This window comes from Pleurodeles waltl, chromosome 8, assembly GCF_031143425.1.
Source record: "Pleurodeles waltl isolate 20211129_DDA chromosome 8, aPleWal1.hap1.20221129, whole genome shotgun sequence".
In the NCBI taxonomy this organism is placed as follows: Eukaryota; Metazoa; Chordata; class Amphibia; order Caudata; family Salamandridae; genus Pleurodeles; species Pleurodeles waltl.
The window spans coordinates 142818573-142837052 of NC_090447.1; positions in this window are offsets into that span (position 1 = coordinate 142818573).

Sequence of the window (18480 nt, forward strand, 5' to 3'; positions counted from 1 at the left end):
CCGTCACTCGGGTTATAGAGGACAGCTCTGACATAGGATCAGAGACTGAGACATCAGATACTGAGACAGCATCTGAGGGATAGGACAATGGCGCAGACTCTGGGAGTGATTTTTCAGTCGGAGGAGTCCCATTCGATAACTCCTCTTCCAGTACATTATGAGGGAGGTGATGAGGACAGTCCTGCTGTCCCTTCGCAAGCAGTCTGTGCAACTGGGTAATAGTGGGTTAGCCCAACCCAGAGAGCAGGTGAATGCGGCGGCAAGCAGAGAGAGAGAGAGAGTGCTCTCTTGGGAGCTCCCCAATTTAGTTCAGGCCCAAATTCCAAAACCCAAATCGTATTGTGGAGACATCAAAATGATCTATTGCAAAACAAACTGGTTTTGTAAGGCAGGCACCTGTGCTTTTGGTCCTGGGTTCGGCGGCCATATAGAGAAACACACTAAACCCAAACATTTCTGGAAACTAGACATTCGGGGGAGTCCACAGAGGTGTGACTTGTGTGGATTCCCCAAAGTTTTCTTACCCAGAATACCCTGCAAAGCTGAAATGTTGAATAAAAACTCTATTTTTCTTGCATTTCTGTCACACAAACTACAGGAATATGCTGGGATCCACAAAATTCCTACCACCCAGTGACTCCTCACCTGTCCAGATAAAAACACTACCCCACTTGAGTGCCTACGCCTAGTGCCTGCGTCAGGAATGGATCACCCCAGGGTCAACAGCTGCCTCATGTAAGGACCAACATTGACCGTTGTGTGATCTATTCCTGTCGCGGGCACCAGGCCTACCCACACAAGTGAGGTACCATTTTTATCGGGAGACTTGGGGGAATGCTGGGTGGAAAGAAATTTGTGGCTCCTCTCAGATTCCAGAACTTTCTGTCACCGAAATGAGAGGAAAAAGTGTTTTTTTGGCCAAATTTTGATGTTTGCAAAGGATTCTGGGTAACAGAACCTGGTCAAAGCCCCACAAGTCACCCCATCCTGGATTCCCCTGGGTTTCTAGTTTTCAAAAATTTGCTGGTTTGCTATGTTTCCCCAGGTGCCGGCTGAGCTAGAGGCCAAAATCCACAGGTAGGCACTGTTTTCAATAAAAAAATGTGATGTGTCCACGTTGTGTTTTGGGGCATTTCCTGTCGCGGGCGCTAGGCCTACCTACACAAGTGAGGTATCATTTTTATCGGGAGACTTGGGGGAACACTGGGTGAAAGGAAATTTGTGGCTCCTCTCAGATTCCAGAACTTTCTGTCACCAAAATGTGAGGAAAACGTATTATTTTAGCCACATTTTGAGGTTTGCAAAGGATTCTGGGTAACATAACCTGATCAGAGCCCCACAAGTCACCCCATCTTTCATTTCCCTAGGTCTCTAGTTTTCAGAAATGCACAGGTTTGGTAGGTTTCCCTAGATGCCAGCTGAGCTAGAGGCCAAAATCTCCAGGTAGGCACCTTGCAAGAAACAGCTCTGTTTTCTGTCAAAAAATGGGATGTGTCCATGTTGTGTTTTGGGGCATTTCCTGTTACGGGCGCTAGGCCTACCCACACAAGTAAGGTATCATTTTTATCGGGAGACTTGGGGGAACGCTGGGTGGAAGGAAATTTGTGGCTCCTCTCAGATTCCAGAACTTTCTGTCACCGAAATGTGAGGAAAACATGTTTTTTTAGCCACATTTTGAGGTTTGCAAAGGATTCTGAGTAACAGAACCTGGTCAGAGCCCCACAAGTCACCCCATCTTGGATTCCCCTAGGTCTCTAGTTTTAAGAAATGCACAGGTTTGGTAGGTTTCCCTATGTGCTGGCTGAGCTAGAGGCCAGAATCTACAGGTAGGCACTTTGCAAAAAACAGCTCTGTTTTCTGTAGAAAAATGGGATGTGTCCATGTTGTTTTTTGGGGCATTTCCTGTCGCGGGCGCTAGGCCTACCCACACAAGTGAGGTATCATTTTTATCGGGAGACTTGGGGGAACGCTGGGTGGAAGGAAATTTGTGGCTCCTCTCAGATTTCAGAACTTTCTGTTACCGAAATGTGAGGAAAACTTGTTTTTTTAGCCACATTTTGAGGTTTGCAAAGGATTCTGGGTAACAGAACCTGGTCAGAGCCCCACAAGTCACCCCATCTTGGATTCCCCTTGGTCTCTAGTTTTAAAAAATGCACAGGTTTGGTAGGTTTCCCTAGATGCCGGCTGAGCTAGAGGCCAAAATCTACAGGTAGGCACTTTGCAAAAAACAGTTCTGTTTTCTGTCAAAAAATGGGATGTGTCCATGTTGTGTTTTGGGGCATTTCCTGTTACGGGCGCTAGGCCTACCCACACAAGTGAGGTATCATTTTTATCGGGAGACTTGGGGGAACGCTGGGTGGAAGGAAATTTGTGGCTCCTCTCAGATTCCAGAACTTTCTGTCACCGAAATGTGAGGAAAACGTGTTTTTTTAGCCACATTTTGAGGTTTGCAAAGGATTCTGGGTAACAGAACCTGGTCAGAGCCCCACAAGTCACCCCATCTTGGATTCCCCTAGGTCTCTAGTTTTCAAACATGCACAGGTTTGGTAGGTTTCCCTATGTGCTGGCTGAGCTAGAGGCCAGAATCTACAGGTAGGCACTTTGCAAAAAACAGCTCTGTTTTCTGTAGAAAAATGGGATGTGTCCACCTTGTTTTTTGGGGCATTTCCTGTTGCGGGCGCTAGGCCTACCCACACAAGTGAGGTATCATTTTTATCGGGAGACTTGGGGGAACGCTGGGTGGAAGGAAATTTGTGGCTCCTCTCAGATTTCAGAACTTTCTGTTACCGAAATGTGAGGAAAACCTGTTTTTTTAGCCACATTTTGAGGTTTACAAAGGATTCTGGGTAACAGAACCTGGTCAGAGCCCCACAAGTCACCCCATCTTGGATTCCCCTTGGTCTCTAGTTTTAAAAAATGCACAGTGTTGGTAGGTTACCCTAGGTGCCGGCTGAGCTAGAGGCCAAAATCTACAGGTAGGCACTTTGCAAAAACAGCTGTTTTCTGTCAAAAAATGGGATGTGTCCACGTTGTGTTTTGGGGCATTTCCTGGCGCGGGCGCTAGGCCTACCCACACAAGTGAGGTATCATTTTTATCGGGAGACTTGGGGGAACAGTGAATAGCAAAACAAGTGTTATTGCCCCTTATCTTTCTCTACATTTTTTCCCTTCCAAATATAAGAAAGTGTGTACAAATGACGTCTATTTGAGAAATGCCCTGCAATTCACATGCTAGTATGGGCACCCCGGAATTCAGAGATGTGCAAATAACCACTGCTCCTCAAAACCTTATCTTGAGCCCATTTTGGAAATGCAAAGGTTTTCTTGATATCTATTTTTCACTCTTCATATTTCAGCAAATGAATTGCTGTAGACCCAGTATAGAATGAAAACCAACTGCAGGGTGCAGCTCATTTATTGGCTCTGGGTACCTAGAGTTCTTGATGAACCTACAAGACCTTTATATCCCCGCAACCAGAAGAGTCCAGCAGACATAACGGTATATTGCTTTCAAAAATCTGAGATCGCAGGAAAAAGTTACAGAGTAAAACATAAAGAAAAATGGCTGTTGTTTTCAGCTCAATTTCAATATTTTTTTATTTCAGCTGTTATTTTCTGTAGGAAAACCTTGTAGGATCTACACAAATGACCTCTTGCTGAATTTTGTCTAGTTTTCAGAAATGTTTAGCTTTCCTGGATCCAGCATTGGTTGCACACCCATTCCTGTCACTAACTGGAAGGAGGCTGAAAGCACCAAAAATAGTAAAAATGGGGTATGTCCCAGTAAAATGCCAAATTTGTGTTGAAAAATGTGGTTTTCTGATTCAAGTCTGCCCGTTCCTGAAAGGTGGGAAGATGGTGATTTTAGCACCAGAAACCCTTTGTTGATGCCATTTTCAGGGAAAAAAACACAAGCCTTCTTCGGCAGCCCTTTTTTCCCATTTTTGGGGAAAAAACGAAATTTTCACTGTATTTTGGCTAATTTCTTGGTCTCCTCCAGGGGAAACCACAAACTCTGGGTGCCATTAGAATCCCTAGGATGTTGGAAAACAAGGACGCAAATTTGGCGTGGATAGCTTATGTGGACAAAAAGTTATGAAGGCCTAAGCGCGAACTACCACAAATAGCCAAAAAAGGGCTCACCACTGGGGGGGGGGAAACTGCCCAGCAGCTAAGGGGTTAATTGTACTGTTGGAAACGGGTGAAGAGTTCACAAAATTGATGAGGAGGCTAATGATTTGTGTGAAGAACAACACTTCATTTAACAATCTTAATATGTTATTTTTTGAATCCAGGGACTGACTCAACTGGAATTGTTTTAAATAGCTTTTCCATTCTTCTCAATCATAATCATAAAAAATATGATAAAAACCCAAATGCCTATCTCTATTAGATGCCTGCTAAACAAGACTCATCATCTCTAAATAGTTACTAGTCAGACCACTAGGAGATAAGGCCACTATGATAGAGTAGAGGTTAAGAGAGTTATAGTTACTCCCACCAATGATCTCCTCTTCATTGAATTTCCTCACTTTGACATTCAGACTCCTAAGCAGAAATCGCGTCAAACATCTGCTAAATTCAGATAGATTTCTCTCATGCATACCAGTTCCAAGTCAATGTGCTATGTGCCTGCCCTGCATCCTGGGGTGAGACATGGTGAGAGGCAATCACCTGTCCTGTAATCATCTATATGAAAGGCCCAGCTTCCATCAAGAGTTGCTCCCTACCCTAGACAGTGATGCATCATCCAGGTGGAGTGCACACCCAGCTCTGCTTAGTGCCTTAGACCAAATAACCCAGCACTTAGAAATGTTCTTTATCCCGAAGTTACATATCTGACTTGCCAACTTCCCTTACCTACCTTGTTCTTACATTTCAGAGACTGTTAACTTTGAAGACCTTCTGTGAATATGATGCGGTATGAGATCACACCATCTTCCTTGGATTTTGATGGACTAGTGAGAGATCACTGTAAAACCCTAGAACTAGAACCAAGGGTTGGTCCCATTTCAGGGGACCCTGCCTTTCACAAAGAAAAGAAAACTCTTCTAAGGCTCTGGATGCCTACTCCATGATCTTTTGCATCCATTCACTGATAAGTGCAAGGGAGCCAATCTCCACCGCTAAGTTTGTATCTGAAACATACTGCCTTTTGATTGACCGAGGACTATAGAAGTTATTGCCCATCCCTTCCAAACAGCACTTGCTCATGTCTTAGTACTGGCTGATCCGTTTTCAACTGCTGTTCACATGATCTGATCTGAAGTTTTGTTTTTAACACCATCACATGCACATGCAGTGGTTCCACTTCATCACCCAAGGCTGCTGTAAACACCACCGTGGCCCTCCTCATATTAGTTTCCTACCAACTACCAAAGATCTTAGCTCCATTTCATCATACCATTCCACCAAAGTGAAATGTTACTTTTCAGTTGTAGGAACTAGCAGGCATAGAGGGTCACAGTGGGGTAGTGGCTGGAGCCCAGACAGATATGGGGTCTCCCAGAGCTCTGCCTCGGGATTGGTCAGAAAAACATATCTCAGCAAAGCGGGTGAGATGTCCTCAGGCCAGCAGAATCCTTTGCTGGGCACTTTGTGCAACCACAGGCAAGTAAATAGAGCCAGGCTCAGTGCGTCTGTACCCATGGGCCAGCTGGGGCTCTGACCGTGGCCCAGGCAAAACCTTCTGCCCAGCTGAATCGTAAGAACCCTCCTGGAACATTTGGAATCCTATCCTGGGTACTTTGGGATACCTTAGGTGGCAGAATAGAGGCACAACAAACCTGAAATGTTGAATATCTAAATGGGGGCTTAGCCACAGCAGAGGACCCCCTCCAACCTTAGGCGTACAGAAACCTGTTCTTGGGCAGTGCCCAGAGGCCAACACTTTCTGTCCTCCTGGACTTAGAGGTCAAGTCAGAACTGAAGCAGGGAAACCATCCTGTGATCTGCTGAGCCCCATCCTAAGACAGTTTGTGATACCACAGGCCAGTAAATAGGGCCCTCGAACAGACGCCAGCACCCTTGGTTTTAAAGAAGTTCTGATAAGCTTGGTCCAAAAATTCCACCTGGAAGAAACAGGGAGTGGGGCAACAGATCTTCAGAACTGGATGCTGGGAACTTTGTGAAACCACCAGCCAATAAATGGAGCCTAGACATACGGGCCTGCAGTCTAGTCCACCTACTGCACTGAGGGGTGATCTGGTAAGAGCTTGCACCCTCCAGTGAGAAGGGAAAGCCACCTCCAGCCTATGGCTGGCTGTGTATCCTAGGTAACTTGAGACACCAAATATCAGTGCCTGGAATCCCTAATGCATGGTCCATTTCCTGAGTTTGTTATTCCTCTCATTGAGACCTGTCAGACATTTCAATCCTTCAGAAGCTTGAATGCCTGTGGGTCTCTGCCCAGGGCATGGAAGAATGCTTCTGATTGAATGACAGCCTAGCAGTCAATATGGGCCTAAAGTCAACCTTATCACACGGTCTTCACTGGAAGAAACATCTGGTTGATGCCCAGTCCTTCTCTCCCTTAACAATAACTCTCTGAGGGGCCTGTTGCTAGCATTTCTTGTAATCTGAGTTGAAGGCGTGACAGAGGGGGACTTCAGAGCAGAAGAATCTCACCTCAAGGTGCCTTAGTTAAAGAAAATGTCAAATAAGACATCATGGGGACTTCGAGTTCATTTCAGAGTTTTGAACACTTGGTCACGCACATGAATCACATTTTACTGATGTATTTATTTAATTGTTTTCTTTTGCACATTCCTGGATTATGTTGCTAGTGATGTTGGCCTGACAGTTTTTGCACATCCTAGTTCATATTTGGCTGATCATTATTTAATTTGTTTTTTCCTCTAGAAATTGATGCATCAGATATGGTTCAAGTTTCAAATGCCATTCACAAGGGAAATTGTAAAGGTCACTGCATACACCATGACCAACAGTTTTCAATTCACTTCCATTAAATTACATGTGTAAATTTAGTGCCACCGAGGGACATCTTTTTTGATTTAATAATTCAGTGTTTTCATTTATTTTCTCATGAAGACCCTTAGGAACTGTGCTGTTATTTTGATCTTGCTGGAAGGTTCCAGGTTTGTCTCCACCTTTACACTTCTTTTAAAAATGTTAAATGTCCATTTTTGAAGAATCAAACTTGATTTTCTTTATTAAAATGGGCGCAAAACACTTAGCCGCCAACATACTGCGGCGACCGCTGCAGTATACCGCTACGGGTATTATGACCCACACATAGAAATCTGCCACTATACAGACACACACACAAGTCCGCCAGCCCAAAGGTCAGTGATAAACTGGCAGTACCAAAACCCACACTGTTACGCCAACAGAAATACGCCCACAGCATCATGACCCACGAATCACTGCGGCGGTCATTCAACTGTGGTAAACCATTGGCAGTACAGACCACTGCGCTCAAAATACACACACATACAAAACTACACCACATTGGACAATTCAAACTACACACACCTAACACACATACACAGACCACACCCACACCACTATAAAACACACCCCCACACTACCCACAACCCTTTACGACCCAAAGAATTTGACAACTGAGAGAGAGACAAGATAGGAGCACCCACTGAATCTGAGCCACAAAACACCATCACCTATACACCATCCAGGCACCTCACAGTACACACCCCAACACATCACCCCACACACCCTCACACACACCACTCACACTACACCCATGGCAGCACAACGACACCCCAGATTCTCTGAGGAGGAGCTAAGGGTCATGGTGGAGGAAATCATCCGGGTAGAGCCACAGCTATTCAGATCATAGGTGCAGCAGACGTCCATTGCTAGGAAGATGGAGCTATGGTGGAGAGTCGTGGACAGGGTCAATGCTGTGGAACAGTACCGAAAAACAAGGGAGACAACAGGAAGAGGTGGAACGACCTACGGGGGAAGGTACGTTCCGTGATTGCAAGACACCAGATAGCAGTACAGAGGACTGGCGGTGGACCCCCTCCTTCGCCCCCACAACCAACAACATGGGAGGAGCAAGTATTGGCAATCATGCATCCTGAGGGCCTGGCAGGAGTAGCAGGAGGACTGGACTCTGGTAAGTCAAATCTCTATTACTATCAACCCCCCTACCTGCATGCCATCACATACCCCTACTGCTACCCTCACCCATCACCCCACCACCTCACATACACCCCACCATCACAAGCACCTATCCCAGTACCCAGCACTGCATGCAACAACAATGCATGGACAACGCTCACAGCCCTGCATGGACGCCCACCACCACAGCATGCACAGTAGTGGCAATCACTTAGCCAACCAAATTACAACTCACACAAGCCAAAGCTGCCTTGGTAATAACAACCATAGAGGGAAACACACCCATGCACAAGATGTCTCACGTAGTAACAATAAAACTGCATTTACATACCCACAGGACCCCCACACAACGTCACCTGAGAGGAGGTGCCAGCAACATCCAGTCCACCCCCAGAAGAGGCCCACAGTGATGACAGCATCTCTGCACGCCTGGATGAGGATGACCAACCTGGCCCATCAGGGAACTCTGGACAGTCGGTGACTCAGCCACATTCCCAAACCACCACAGAGCCTCCCCCCTCAGTAAACACCAGCACAGCACCCACCCAGCAGGCCCATCCCTCTGTCCCCAGGACACGTCAATCAGCAGTGTGTCCACCGCTACAGGGACCCCAGGCAGCCCCACAAACACAGGACAATCAGGGACCTGGGGTCAGTGGCAGTTGGCAGACGGTTCAGGGGACAGAGGCACAGGACAACAGGGAAGCTCGTAGGACTGCTGTGCGACAGGGGGAGGACAGGCCCAGGGAACCGACTCTCCACAAGGCACTCACCAACTTTCTGGGAGCATACCACCATTCCCAGGAGACCATGGGCCAGATACTGGCCAAGCTGCAGAAGAACCAGCGGCTGCAGAAGGGACAGTACCTGGGGATCAGGGAGGACCTAATGGTCTTCCACACCACCCTGGTCACCATTGCAGTGGTGCTGGCAGACATGGCCAACACCATGAGGGAGGCAGTGGCCCACCAACGGGCCCCTGCCACTAGCCACACCGTCGACGCTAGTGGACAGGAGGCCCCGCTACTGGAACAACAGCCCACCCCCTGCAGAAGGAGAACCACCATGCAAAAGGTCCCTGCAATCCAGGCAGAAGCCAGAGAACATTGCCAAGACCCCAGCCAGGAAATAGGACTCCCCTGATTGTCACCCTTGTGTCCCACTCTGTCACCCTGTCCACCTTTAACTGAAATTGCTCTACCTCCTGTGCCCCCTTGGACAAAGCACCTGTGATACCAATAGACTGGACTCTATCCTGGACGTTTCTCCACCATCAACCCAGCCCATTGCAATACCCCCTACACATATTATCACAGAAATAAACACCCTTGGAACAAATACAAGTATGGAGTCTGTCAATTGATTGAAATATGTATTAGTTTAACAGGCTGTAAACATTGCAATTCAAATGTACAGTTATATTTACATAGGTATGACATGTAGTGGGCAGCAGTAAACACACCAGGAGCCAGAGTGGGGCACAGATATCTGAAAATAGAGATGCTAAAGGGTACAGTAAGTGGCCATAGAAATAGGGAAATCAGGCTGCCATGTACAATGTCCAACACAAAACTGCAATGGAAGGTGAAATTACAGTGTCTTACCTGTGTGTCACTGCAAGTACTGTTGGATTATTGTAGTTCTGTTGTACATATCCTCTTCCTCCTCTTCGTCACTGTCCACAGGCTCCACCACTGCCATACGACCATCCCCAGGCTCATCCTTCTGCAGAAAAGGCACCTGGTGTCTCAAGGCCAGGTGCTGCAGCATGCAATGATGATCTGGCACACCTTCTTGGGTGAGTAGTACAGGTATCCACCTGTCAGATGGAGACACCCAAATCTGGCCTTCAGGAGGCCAAAGGTGCGCTCAATGATCCTCCTTGTTCACCCATGTCCCTCATTGTAACGTTCCTCTGCCCTTGTCGAAGGATACCTGTTAGCCACACACTCACCCTTAGGGCCAACCACATACCCATGTACCTACATCAACTGGGTGGGGACCATGGGCTCACCTATTAGCCACACCCTGTGCCTCTGGAGTTGAGACATCACATATAGGATGCTGCTACTCCTCACGATAAAGGCATCATGCACAGAGCCAGGATACTTTGCATTGACATGGGAGATGTACTGGTCCGCCAAACACACCATCTGCACATTCAGAGAGTGAAAGCTCTTTCGATTTCTGAACACCTGTTCATTTCTCCGGGGGGGACAAAGACAATATGTGCACCATCAGTGGCACCAATGATGTTGGGCATATGTCCCAGTGCATAGAAGTCAGCCTTCACTGTGGCCAAATCCTCCACCTGGGGGAATACGATGTAGCTGCGCATGTGTTTCATCAGGGCAGACAACACTCTGGTCAGCACGTTTGAGAACATAGGCTGTGACATCCCTGATGTCATGGCCACTGTTGCTTGGAGGGAACCACTTGCCAAGAAATGGAGCACTGACAGAACTGCACTAGAAGGGGGATACCTTTGGGGTGGCAGATAGCTGAAATCAGGTCTGGCACCAATTGGGGACACAGCTATTGGATTGTGGCCCTATCAAGTCTGTAGGTTAGGATAATGTGCCTGTCCTCCATTGTCACCATGTCCACCTGGGGTCTGTTCACAGGGGATGTCTCCATCTACTATTCATCCTCAGTGGTTGAACTCTAGGGTGAAAAACAGTGAGCAGAAGGTCATATTCAAACATATACTCATATTATTATGCAATTTCTGTTTTACAGAAACAGTATGTGAACTTATAAGTCAGTTGATGTGCCTATGTCTGCTGTGCTGCAGTTACGTGCCATGGCCTGTGCCCCCCTGAGATGGCGACTGCCTGACCTGTGAGGAGGGACAAGTGGAAATTAGGTAATTCCACTGGTGTTGTGCACTGTTGCGGTCGGCGAACGACGACCGCTGTGCAACACTGCATTGGTTATCATCGGGCCTATGGGTTCCAGGAGCCAATGGCGATGTACGCCAGCGGTGACGGTGCACACCACCGCGGATTTGACCACCATTTTCTATCTGTTCACTCACTTGCTACCTGACCTTCAACAGGAGAGGACCTACACTGCAAATGCTGCTGTGACCTGTGTCTGGAAGCGACCATTGCTTGAGTGTCTGGGGAAAGGGCCCCTGCCTTCACTTACGAGGAGTTGGAGAGGCTGGTGGATCGGGTCCTACCCCAGTACCGTTTACTTTATTGTCCTCCAGACCAACAGATCAGTACACTGTGAGCATGATGCGTGGGGCATGATTGTATGGAGTGTTGTGTGTGTAAGCCTCATGTAGAGGGTGGGCTGAGGGGTCCTGGGCAGAGTGCTGCATGTATGGTGGTCAATGTCTGTGCGTAAGGGGATGGGAGGAATATGGTGGGCCATGAGTATGACAGTCCGGACGGTATGACTAATCCCTTTTCTGCTGTATTTTTCCTGCAGGTCAGGGCCCATCAGAAAAAGGGTATTTGGCGTGCCATCGCCAAGGAGGTGCGGATCCTGGGGGTCTTTGACAGGCGGAGCACCCACTGCTGCAAATGGTGGGAGGACCTGCGCTGCTGGACAAGGAAGAGGGCGGAGGCCCAGCTGGGGCTGGCCTCCCAATGAGGAAGGGGTGCCCATCGTACCCTGACTCCCCTGATGTTCCACATCCTGCCGGTGGCCTATCCAGAGTTGGATGGGCGCTTGAAGGCATCAAAGCAGCCACAAGGGGGTGAGTACAGATTCATTTTCTTGACTTTGCGCGTGTTAAGGTGTTACCTGGGTTGGGGATGTGGGCTTTGGGGGCCCATAGGCCAGGGTGAACATGGCAGGGTAGGTTCCATGATGGGCAAGCTCCGATGCACTCCAACCACAATAATGTTGGTGGGCATCTACTACTAGGCAGGGTCCTGTGGGCTTTAGCTGTGCAGCTAATGGCGTTAGGCATTGTACCCCATGGGCTAGTGACTAGCATTGTAACTGGTAGTGCATGGCCTAGTGCATAGGGCTGTTCCCTGTGAGTTGTGAACGCCAACGGTAGTGTTGTTGCTGGCATTGACGAAGTGTATTCTCTGTCTCTCCCCCCTTTTTGTTTTGTCACCCTGTTCTTGTGTGCATTAGCATCATCTTGCGGAGGAGTAGAGGCACCGGCGACAGAGGGAGCTGCATCCCACATGGGCCTGGAGGCCGAATCCACCAACGGTGAGGGCACCAGTGGGATAGAGGGCGAGGGGAGCACCACGACAGAGACAGGAGGGGACAGTACCGACAGCGACTCCTCCTCCGATGGAAGCTCCCTGACAGTGGCGGACACCTCTGTGCCCACCCCAACTACAGGTACAGCTGCCACCCCCATACCAGCACTGCCCTCCCAGCAGCCCCTCAGTGTGTTTCCCATGCCTGCTCACCCAGGAGGGTGGGCATCTCCTTCTCCCCAGGCACCTCAGGCCCTGCCCCTGTCAGCCCTGCTGCCTTCAGTGAGGAGGCTATTGACCTCCTGAGATCCCTCTCTGTTGGGCAGTCAACCATACTGAATGCCATCCAGGATCTAGCAGGGCCTTTGCAACAAACAAATGCATACCTGGAGGGCATTCACTCTGGCGTGGCGGCACAATAGAGAGCATTCCAGGCTCTGGCCAACTCACTGATGGCAGCCATTGTCCCTGTCTCCAGCCTCCCCCTCCAACTTCCTCTACCCAGTCCTAATCCCCTCATCTCCAGCCTATCCCAAGCACACCTTCAGACCTGCATTCACCCAAATCAACAGACAGAAGTGGCTCCGGCAAACACAAGCACCACACTTCATCCCACAGGCACTCACACAAGCACCATCCAGATGCAGACACACCAATATCCACTGCCTCCACTGTGCCCCCCTCCTCCTCCTTGTCCTCCTCACTCCCAGTAGCGTCTCCACTCACACCTGCATGCACTACAACCTCATCCACTACCTCCATCATCAGCACGCCTATCACTACGCGCCCTTTACTGGCAGTCACCACCCTCACATCCAGGCACACGTCCCCTGTGTCCTCTCCCACTGTGTCTGTGACCCCTCCTCCCAAAGTACACAAACGCAATGTAGGAAGTTGGCTCTGTATGTGCTATTTCAAAGTAAGGAATAGCATGCACAGAGTCCAAGGGTTCCCCTTAGAGGTAAGATAGTGGCAAAAAGAGATAATACTAATGCTCTATTTTGTGGTAGTGTGGTCGAGCAGTAGGCTTATCGAAGGAGTAGTGTTAAGCATTTGTTGTACATACACACAGGCAATAAATGAGGAACACACACTCAGAGACAAATCCAGGCCAATAGGTTTTGTTAATATCTTTTCTTAGTTTATTTTAAGAACCACAGGTTCAAATTCTACATGTAATATCTCATTTGAAAGGTATTGCAGGTAAGTACTCCAGGAACTTTAAATCATTACATTAGCATGTATACTTTTTACATAAAACACAATAAGCTGTTTTAAAAGTGGACACAGTGCAATTTTCACAGTTCCTGGGGGAGGTAAAGTATTGTTAGGTTTCACAGGTAAGTAAGTCACTTACAGGTTTCAGTTTTTGGTCCAAGGTAGCCCACCGTTGGGGGTTCAGAGCAACCCCAAAGTTACCACACCAGCAGCTCAGGGCCGGTCAGGTGCAGAGGTCAAAGAGGTGCCCAAAACACATAGGCTTCAATGGAGAGAAGGGGGTGCCCCGGTTCCGGTCTGCCAGCAGGTAAGTACCCGCGTCTTTGGAGGGCAGACCAGGGGGGTTTTGTAGGGCACCGGGGGGGACACAAGTCAGCACAAAAAGTACACCCTCAGCAGCACGGGGGCGGCCGGGTGCAGTGTGCGAACACGCGTCGGGTTTACAATGGTTTTCAATGAGAGATCAAGGGATCTCTTCAGCTGTGCAGGCAGGCAAGGGGGGGGCTCCTCGGGGTAGCCACCACCTGGGCAAGGGAGAGGGCCTCCTGGGGGTCACTCCTGCACAGGAGTTCCGTTCCTTTAGGTGCTGGGGGCTGCGGGTGCAGGGTCTTTTCCAGCCGTCGGGAAATGGAGTTCAGGCAGTCGCGGTCAGGGGGAGCCTCGGGATTCCCTCTGCAGGCGTCGCTGTGGGGGCTCAGGGGGGACAACTTTGGTTACTCATGGTCTCGGAGTCGCCGGAGGGTCCTCCCTGAGGTGTTGGTTCTCTACCAGTCGAGTCGGGGTCACCGGGTGCAGTGTTGCAAGTCTCACACTTCTTGCGGGGAGTTGCAGGGTCTTTGAATCTGCTCCTTGAAACAAAGTTGCAGTTCTTTTGGAGCAGTGCCGCTGTCCTCAGGAGTTTCTTGTCTTTCTTGAAGCAGGGCAGTCCTCAGAGGATTCAGAGGTCGCTGATCCCTTGGAAAGTGTCGCTGGAGCAGGTTTCTTTGGAAGGCAGGAGACAGGCCAGTAGGACTGGGGCCAAAGCAGTTGGTGTCTTCTGTTCTTCCTCCGCAGGGGTTTTTCAGCTCGGCAGTCTTCTTCTTCTTCTTGTTTCAGGAATCTAAAGTTTTAGGTTCAGGGAAGCCCTTAAATACTAAATTTAAGGGCGTGTTTAGGTCTGGGGGGTTAGTAGCCAATGGCTACTAGCCCTGAGGGTGGGTACACCCTCTTTGTGCCTCCTGCCAAGGGGAGGGGGTCACATCCCTAATCCTATTGGGGAATCCTCCATCTGCAAGATGGAGGATTTCTAAAAGTTAGAGTCACTTCAGCTCAGGACACCTTAGGGGCTGTCCTGACTGGCCAGTGACTCCTCCTTGTTATTCTCATTATCTCCTCCGGCCTTGCCGCCAAAAGTGGCGGCCGTGGCCGGAGGGGGCGGGCAACTCCACTAGCTGGAGTGTCCTGCGGTGCTGGAACAAAGGGGTGAGCCTTTGAGGCTCACCGCCAGGTGTTACATCTCCTGCCTGGGGGAGGTGTTAGCATCTCCACCCAGTGCAGGCTTTGTTACTGGCCTCAGAGTGACAAAGGCACTCTCCCCATGGGGCCAGCAACATGTCTCGGTTGTGGCAGGCTGCTGGAACCAGTCAGCCTACACAGATAGTCGGTTAAGGTTTCAGGGGGCACCTCTAAGGTGCCCTCTGGGGCGTGTTTCACAATAAAATGTACACTGGCATCAGTGTGCATTTATTGTGCTGAGAAGTTTGATACCAAACTTCCCAGTTTTCAGTGTAGCCATTATGGTGCTGTGGAGTCCGGGTTTGACAGACTCCCAGACCATATACTCTTATGGCTACCCTGCACTTACAATGTCTAAGGTTTGGCTTAGACACTGTAGGGGCACAGTACTCATGCACTGGTGCCCTCACCTATGGTATAGTGCACCCTGCCTTAGGGCTGTAAGGCCTACTAGAGGGGTGACTTATCTATACTGCATAGGCAGTGTGAGGTTGGCATGGCACCCTGAGGGGAGTGCCATGTCGACTTACTCGTTTTGTTCTCACCAGCACACACAAGCTGTCAAGCAGTGTGTCTGTGCTGAGTGAGGGGTCCCCAGGGTGGCATAAGATATGCTGCAGCCCTTAGAGACCTTCCCTGGCATCAGGGCCCTTGGTACCAGGGGTACCAGTTACAAGGGACTTACCTGGATGCCAGGGGGTGCCAATTGTGGAATCAAAAGTACAGGTTAGGGAAAGAACACTGGTGCTGGGGCCTGGTTAGCAGACCTCAGCACACTTTCAATTCAAAACATAGCATCAGCAAAGGCAAAAAGTCAGGGGGTAACCATGCCAAGGAGGCATTTCCTTACACGCAAGCACTCAGACACCCAACAGCCATCCACCTCACAACAGCATCCAGCCCATGCACCTGCACCCAAACACAGCAGACTGACACCTCCTACAACCACTCCCTCTTCCTCCACTCCCAAATCTTCACCCTCTTCCCGCCCCAGTGTCCCTAAGAAGCTTTTCTTCACCACCATTGAACTATTCCCTACACCTCCGCCTTCCTTCACTTCGGGCCAGGGTGGCCAGAACCCAGCACAGCACCTCAGCCACCCAGTCCACGGCCACTGTGGTTTCTGCAGCTACTGCAGGTTTGAGAGGCTCTAAGGAGGCACCCGTCAGCACAGCCAGTGTGCCAGCACCACCTGCCACGGCCAAGAAGGGGCCACCACCTATCAAGGGCAAGAAGAGGACACCAGCCAGCAAGGGGAAGGAGGCACCACCAGCCAGCAAGGGAAAGGAGGCACCACCAGCCAGCAAGGGGAAGGAGGCACCACCAGCCAGCAAGGGCAAAAAAAAACACCATCTGGCAGAAGCAAGGAGGCACCACCATCTGCCAAGGGCAGAAAGGGGCACACAACACCAGCCATGGCACTTCAGCCATCCGAGGCTGCAGAGGAAGGGCTGGAGCCTCCCCCCACCACTGACAGCACCACCACCTACACCGCGGCCAGCACCTCCACCTGCACCGCAGCCAGCACCGCTACCTGCCCCGTCAGCAGCACCACTGCCAGCAGCAGCAGCCCCAGTGGGCAGCCGTCAGAGGCTGCAGGGGAGGGGCTGGAGCCTCCTCCCACCACTGACAGCACCGCCACCTGCCCCACCACCAGTAGCAGCAGCCCCAGAGGGCACCCGTCCGAGGCTGCAGGGGAAGGGCTGGAGCCTCCCACCACCACTGACAGCACCGCCACCTGCAGCGCAACTGCCATCCACTGAGCAGTCATCACCGCCGGCGAGCTGTGTGTAGTAGTGACTACATGGGCTGCAGTGCGTCCTGACCCCTACAACACCTGTTGGTGTGACACCCAGGTGAGAGACTGTGACCTTGCACCATCCAGGATGAAGCACACTGGGCACAAAGCCCTCTCCAGAACTAGTGGAAGAAGGCATCCACTCACCCCCTCCTAGGCAGGATGAAGCACACTGGGCACAAAGCCCCCTCCGGAACCAGTGGAAAAAGGCATCCACTCACCCCCTCCTTGGCAGGATGAAGCACACTGGGCCCAAAGCCCCCTCCAGAACCAGTGGAGAAGCCATCCACTTGAGAGACTGTGGCTTTGCATTCCCCAGGAGCAAGCAGTGGGCAAACCACCCACTTGAGAGACTGGCTTTGCACTCCCCAGGAGCAAGCAGTGGGCATGGAGCCCCCTCCAGGCCAGTGGCATTGTACCATCTTCCGGCTGAGGTGCCCCCCCATTCCTCGTCCCCCTGAGGTGCCTGTGTGTTTTCGACCTGATGCCCCTGCAGTGTTCTCTCCGTATTGAGGCAGGAGTCAAGTGTGGCCTTGGCCTATGTGTTATGGCCCCGTGGGCCACAAACATTTTGGAGTGGGCATTGTCCCTACTTTTGTATGGATTGTGCATACTGTTTATTGATTTAAGGACTTATTTATCTAAAATTGTACTATTACACTCATTTTAATCAATTCCTTTTGTCCTTACATTATTCCTGAGGAATACAGGGTGTATATGTAATGTTGTTGCATCTGTTTGTGTGTATGGTGTTGGGGGTGAGGGTGGGGTTTTTCCTCCCCCCTCCCTTGTGTGCTAGGTGCAGTACTCACTGTGGTCATCTTCGCCGGCATTCGTGTTCCTTCTGTATGAGGAGGTACAACAGCATTAGAAAAATGTGCAGCTCGGGCTCCGTGGTGTCGTAGTTCTACCTTGAGTGTCAAGAGGTGAGTCGTTTCCCTTCAGTGTACTGTTTCCACTGTGCTTTTTATGGCGTTGGTACCACCCCGGAAAAGGTGGCGGATAGGCCTGTTCTAATGCTGTGGGCGGTACATTGTCTTCCGCCTGGCTGTTTGCGGTTACCGCCTCCGTGTTTGTTGCTACAGTTAAACTGGCGGCCTGTGTTGGCGGTTTCTGCCGTGGTCATAATTCATAGGTGTAAGTGGACTGAAATGTGGTCCCTAGTGGTACCCTGTAAAAAGGTTTCTAATTTTTACTTTTGAGCAAATCTGATTTTCCTCTTCAGCGTAACCATGTGGAATCCACCAGTCTTTTCCACCTTTCTGGTTCCAGGTATACAAGAGTGTGTTTTATACTTTTTTTAATTCTTCTAGAATTCGATGTGACAGGAGTTTGCTGTTTTTCTTCTATTTCGTGGGTTTTGGAACACTTTTCTCAACCTGAAATACAAAATCACTTTTTTTCATGGCTTCTAAATGAAACTTCTAAATGAAACTTCCTGCTTTTGTTTATTTTCACCTCTTTGCACATGGAAAGAAGTTATTCACTTTGAATATTAAATACTATGAAAGGAATATGGGCCTTTAAAGGGGACACTTCGTCAAAAGATCACTTCTTCAAATATTTGACACCACCCCATTTCGGTCCCCCCAATGATACGGTTATATATATATTTCCTTCAGATTCAAGCCTGCCCTTGTGATAAATCCCTAATTGTAGAGTTTTCACATGTGCCATCTCTTCCTCTGCTAT